Below are 6,817 nucleotides of genomic sequence, written 5' to 3' on the forward strand. Positions count from 1 at the left end.
TCACTTGCAAGCTATCTCCTTTTTTTTTTTTTTTTGCACTTTCTTTTTAAAATAAAAATGACTGCTGATGTTTATGCCCCTGTAATACATTATGTATTATTTTGTTTTAAGCGCTGCCTTTTGCATCCTGACAGTAACAATAAAATGTGAGTATGGGATTCCTAATACAGACAGACTAATGTTTCCACTGCTAGCCTTCCCTATCTCTTCTTTTTTCTTTCTGCTCTCTAAGCACTTTTCTAAAGGCTCCTTTTATATTCCTAATAAAATTAGAGCAAAATACATCGATTTACTGGAAAAGAGGGTTTGGATTTTTTTCCTTGGTGATAGCATTTTCTCTACCACCCATCCCTTAAAAATGCTGGTGAATATTCCATGTAAAAGACATCCAGTTTCTTCTTTTTGGGTGTTGGGGCTTTTGTTTGTTTAGTTTCGGGGGTTTTTGGTGTTTGTTTATTCAGTTGGTTTTGGTTGGTTGGGTTTTTGTTATTCTTGTCTTTTTTTATCAGTTCCCTGACAATTTTTCCCCCTTGGTTCTGAGAATACCCTGCTTGTTGCCCCTGCTATGGACCATTTTGTCTATGCTGATCTTCTGAAGTAATTACCTTTCATTAATGCATTTTAGTCATATCTCCCAATACCTGTAAATGGCTGGTCTGCTCATAGTGGGAACTGATCTGGATGGGACCTTTTTACTCCTTTTCCATCTATAGATTGTGCAATCCATATCCTGATTTCTGACTTCTGTTTTCGTGTAATGGATCCTCCCCTTGCCCTGCTCATTATTTGCCTCTAAAAACAACTTCAACCAGCTGTTAGATGATCAGAACCAACCTGGTGTTAGTGTTACACTGATGCAGGCAACCTTACCTGAGAAATCAGTCCTGTTGTGGTTGTACTGCTGAATCTCACAGCTGTGAGTTGTGCATTGGGCTCTTTAACTCCTACTGAGATTTGTGTGTGTTGGTCCCATTGTTTTGCACTCTAAGAGCAGCCTGCTTGCAGTTACAATAAGCAGAAAGAACAATCAAAACCCATTGAGTTTTTTCATACTCCACACCACTGGAGAGCTTTCAGAACCCATCACTGTGCTTTGGGGATTTAAGATTTCTGAGATATTCACTTAGTTATGGAGTAGGCTAAAATCTGTCATGCTCATTTAATGAGAGAGGAGGAGAGGAAAGAGACACAGTCACACATGAAAAAAAGCAATTTTCCTTGTAACAGTTGTGTTAAAATATTGATACAGATGCATAGTGGAAAAAAATTAACGAGTTGTTAGTGTTAGAAATAATGCCAGCATTAGACATCTCTTGTGTGCAGAGTTTCCAAGATGGTGTTTAGCATTTCTGAGAAAGAGATCTCATGAGAAATGTGGAATTGCTCTACCTGGATCAGACCATGACACTTCAGTCTGGTGTCTTCTCCCAGGCTGTCCTGTCTATTACCACAGGAAGAGCTGACAGAGCCCATAGTGTGGTGAAGACCTGTCTGTTTTTACCAAAAGCTTTTTAGAGTAAGGTTGGGTGTTGAATGTTCTCAAGTGCCCCATACACTGCATCTCTTACCAAGGGTACACTTTGAGTTCAGAACGAAGAGCTTGGGATTAAGGCAGTTTGTTGGCAGACACACTCTCCAATCTTGGATAGTTGTTTATATACCTTGGGCACATGACTTTTCCACCCTCCTTCACCTTTTTCTCCATGTAGCATCCTTTGGCCCTGCAGGGTTGCAAACATGATAGAAAACATTTCTTTTCCATGTGTTTTTCAGTGCTGTGATTCCCTGATTTTGAACAAGGCTTCATCTTCTGACATCCAGATGCTCTTGCTGTTTTGGTTCATTGTCACATTGGGATGTCTCAAGGCTTTCATTGGGATGAGACTTCCCTGGAATCCTAGGGCTTCACTTTGGGTTTAACAAAGAGATGTGGATACAATGTGGATGTTTGCAGTAACAGGAACTTCAGAGTGACCCACAAAATCTTTTCTAATGCTGTCCCTCAGTCTTGGAGTCTTTTGTTTGTTCTCACACCTGGAAAAGTCACTGAATTAATACATTCTGCAGAGCATAAACCAAGCCAAACAGGATATGCTGGGCTTTGTTAATGCAGACCTCTATCCATCAGAGACTCAGCTGAGACCAGTAAATCTGAGCATTCCCTTTAAGATGAAAATGAGAAAGGAATTAATTTTAATGAGTGATGTTTTTGCTGCTGCTTGCCCTGTCGTGTATGGCCTCTGTGTAGGCAGTGTGATCTGCCATGAAGGCAGTGCTCTGTGATCAAACCCCTTCCAAGAGGGGATAGATTACATGTGTTTCTGTGTCAAGTCCAGTCCCTGAAGAATGTTGCCAATCCATTAAGAGCCTGGCAGGCTGTACTGGGAAATGCTAGCTTGAGCACAGAAGAGAGAGGCATGCCTGAGAATAAGGTGGAAGGAAAGAATAATCTCAGCAGCAATTCTGTATCCAAAAAGGACTTCGAGGAATATACTGTCTTTAGCTTGGACTTTGCAGAATGCTGTTCACTTTGCTGCATGGCTTACCAAGATGTCCTAGCAGAAGAACTTTCCCTTATGACTGCACACCATACCTATACTGTACAGTTTGCTTGGCATCCCTGGCTCTTGCTTGCCAATACCTGATATTATAGAGACCTGAGAAAACTGTAAGTGAGTTGGGCTGTGCTCTTCAACAATCTGCTTCAAATGAAATGCTTGAGCCCTATTAAGTACTAACCCTTTGAATATCTGGTCCATGGTTTTACTGAGGGCAGTATGGCTTTGCATTGGATTCAGTAAGTATATTGATTCCTTGTCATAGTCAAAAATCAGACAAAACTGAATTTTGTTTTTCTGTTCAGACTGTTTTTGTTGATGTATCTGTCTCTACAGAGATCAAGAACAAGGAAATCTGCTGCTGTGGTATCTATTGCTGGCCCTAGTGTGCTTCTGACAGTGGACTGGACTGACAATTGTTTTGTCTTACTTTAAGTGGTATGATACTTACAGATATATGGCTCCCAAGCAGAAAGGATAACCCTTTCTTTCTATTGGGTGTGATGCCAGGAGTGTTTTATAGTAAAGAAAGGAATTGAGGTGAGGGTCTCCTGTGGGGTCTGTAGCATTTTGAACCAAGGCTGGACTCAAAGGATGCACAATACAGCATGTGGAGGGCTCAGTCCAGGTTCCTGACAACAGTAAATGAATCTTCCAAATTCTTCTCACATTTAAAATTAATTGTTAGGGAAGGAAGGGCAGTAGCTTTTAATTACATCACTTAACTGTAGATAGATCTGCACAAGCCCCTCCTTTGCATCCCCTTATGTCAAGGTTTTAGTCTGAATTAATCCAGTTCCCCTCTCCATTACCAACAAGACTTTTGTCTTCCACTGCTGAAATCTCTGTTCATTTGAGCAGGAGGGAGTGGTGACTCCATCAAAAAACCTACCACATGTCCAGAGCTGGCAACAGTAATGGAGTAGCAACGTGGAAATTGAAAGGACAAGGAGCAGGGGGATTTGCTGCAGTGCTGCTCACTAAATGATCATGGGCATCATTAAATGAGTGGCATCAAGTGCCAAGCTTTCAAAAGCTGTCTATCTCTTTCCTGGGGAAGTTCCAACCTGATTACCAAGTGCCCTGCTTGAGATACACCTTAGAAAAACATAGAATCATATTTTTCTGAGAGAACTAAGGGGGTGATTTCTAGCCAGTTTTCTCATATTTACACCATTTTGAGTGAAACTGCTCAAGGCACCTGCCATGTTGCTTATGAAGAGGGACTCCCAAACTGTTTCCATTCTCTTTGCTGGCATGTATTAGTGAAGCATCTTTCTCTGCCAGACCTACTAGCCAATCTGGGCACAACTTATCACCAGACACTTTTAATGAGAATACTGAGTGGTGTTGCCCTCTGGGATCCCAATGTGACTGACCCAGCACTGCTGTGTGAGACAGGAGCTGTGGGTTCTTGGTGCAGACTGATGGATTTGATTGGGACCCTGGCTACACCCTCTGCTTGTGAGTTGTTCTCTTTTTGCCAGCTTCCCCTCAAAGTGCTGAAGTGCCCCCACAAACCACATACCCAGAGCACTCCATTCAGGTTTGTCAGCCTTCAAATCCCAGTTTGCCTGGTCCCTGAAGCAGCCTCAGAGAGCAATCAAAGCCACTGCAGTGCAATTTCCGACTGAGAATTTCCTTCCTATTTCTGAGCGAATGCGTGTGTGTGTATTTACGTATTAAAAAAAAAAAAAACAAAAAAAAAAAAAACCACACAACCCCACAACATTTTGGTTTTGTGCACTAAGCACTTTTGAGGGCAATATGGAGCCCTGTAATATGGAGGTTTATAACCTCCTCAGCTAATGCTCTCTGACACTCTGTTTTGATATCATTACTACATTATACTCACAATTTTTGAGTGAAAAAATACAGTACTTAGAAAGTCGAAATTCATAAATAAATTCATGTCAAACCGCACTTAATATTGATTTTGTTAGTGTTCAGATTCAATAATAAGGTACTGCGTGCATGAATATTTAAATATAATCATCATTTCTGCATCTCCTAATGGCCTCTGCTCTTCTACACTCAATTTAAACACAATTTAAAAACTATAATGTATTGAAAAATACTAGGATTTAGCAATAAATCACCATTGGGATACTCCAAGCCTTTTATAGGATGGCTCAATATCTGCTTCTCAAGGGACAGCACAATTAGATTCATGTTTTTAAACTTCTCAATTATCCATATACCATAATTTTATGTGAAAGTTTGTTTCTCTTCCTCCCCCCTCCACCCCTGCTCCCCCTCCTCACCCTTCACCAGATACTCTCCCAGTAGGAAGCGGAGAAATCGCTAAGTGTTCTCTTAGCTGGGTTAGTATAGTAAAAAGGAGTCAAAGGTCACAGTCCTCAAACTGAATTAAATCCAGAGGCTGTCAGGGAAAGCAGAACGCTGACTCACTTAATCACATTATTTGGGGAAAAATATAGGGGGAGGAGAGAGATAAAATGACTCAAAATGAACTCACCAAGGAGGAAACGGAGTTTTTATATTTATTTAAAAAGCAATATTCGTCTTTATCAAATAGACGCAGGATGGTTCGATGAGGATGGAGCTGGCTGGCCGTTTGCGCAGTCGCAGGCAGGAGGGCTCTGGCAAGCAGGATCAGTGAGGGAAGGATGCAGTGCCCTCAGTGCCTCCAGTGCCAGGCTGGGTTGTTTATTGATGGGGGGGTGTTTCTGTAGTGCTGGTCGCTAAGCCATCTGCAAACCACACCCTTTGAGGTAGGTCATTATCATTATCCTCATTTTACACATGGGGAAACTGAGGCACTGGTGGATGTAGTTGTTATGGCAGAGTCCCAGTGACAGAGCTGGGTCTTTGGGTTCCTGATGCTAATCCCTTTGCGCAGGCTGTATGGCCATTCTCTCCCACCAGTGTCCTCAGAGACCATGATGGAAAGAGAGATTAAAAGGATCTAGTGCTGGAATCTGATACAGTAGCACTAACATTTTAGGAGAGCAGTAAATCCCGATGGCACTGGCATGGGATTAACTCTGCTGGTCCTGAGGGTGGTTTGCCAGTTTCGTTCAATGCGTTGCTATCAGATGTGAAGAAATTGTCAGTAGGGGAAGAGAGGAGTGCAGGTCTGGTGTCCAATGGAGAGGACATGGCCATGTCACTGGGTGATGCTGGCAGTGTCACACGGTGTCCTTGCAAGGCTTTATAAATGGTTTTGTGGGGCTGGGAGTCGCCGTTGGCTGGGGATCGAAGCGTGGTCTGATTAACGGCATTCGTCCATCCTGGTGGTGGAGGGAGTGCAAAGGGGGCACACAGACTGCTCACCTTTTCTATCCCTAATCTAGCAGCCAGAACTCCTCCAGGCCACACTGTATATGGCTGAGTTTTCGTTTATATTCCATATTTCACCTAAATTCATTAGAACTGTTTTCTAAAGAAATTTAGCGTGTTTCATTGGAAGTAGTTTTTATCTCATACATCTGCCAAAGCATCATCTCCTGCTGCCTCAGGATCACATCAAACCTGTGAAGTCCTATGACTGGATAAAACAGATGTAATTGATGGGAGAAAACTCTAAGATGAGATGTTGCCATTCTGTCTGCCACAGTTTGAAGGTCTGTTCATTCTTTTTTGTGAGAGAGTAAGACAGACATTCTTTTCCTTGATAGGCAGGAACCACTTTCACCTCTAACAGTTCTAGATCTCTTTTGTCAGGCTGTTGTGTTGATCTGCAAAATATGTTTGTAATCCTGATACCAAATATTGGTCACCTTCCTGTGGGGAGGACGAGATAGCAAATTTCTCTTTAAGAAATGAGGCAGGGTCAGGAAGATAATTGCAAGAATTATGCAGGTGCATACGGAGTTTTAATGATTTTTTTTTTTCTGGGCTGTTATTTAGCTTCTCCAAAGTGTCAAAAAGTAGAATCAAAGTCTTATCTGAAGGCAACTGTGTATGGCAAATGCAGTTCATCACATGATTTCACCAGTTTTTCAGTGTATAGAGTATTAGGGAGCACCTAGATCTGTGTGTTAGGGAATGGAATATTGGCCCTTGTTGAAGGTCCTCCAGCATACAGCACTTCAGCTTGGTGGAAGCTGTTGGGGAATGCACACCTGGATGGGTGGCAGACTTGGACTTGCAGATGGAGATGCAAACTCCAGAAGATCCCCAACAGCTCTCCAAGAGGTGTTAGAGGAGGTGGACAGGTACTCAGAGAAAAAGCTGGCAGCAAAAAGTATTGAAGGTTTTTCACAGTTGTTGGCTCACAGAATCGACATAGCCAC

This window comes from Ammospiza caudacuta, chromosome 22 (assembly GCF_027887145.1).
Source record: "Ammospiza caudacuta isolate bAmmCau1 chromosome 22, bAmmCau1.pri, whole genome shotgun sequence".
NCBI lineage: Eukaryota > Metazoa > Chordata > Aves > Passeriformes > Passerellidae > Ammospiza > Ammospiza caudacuta.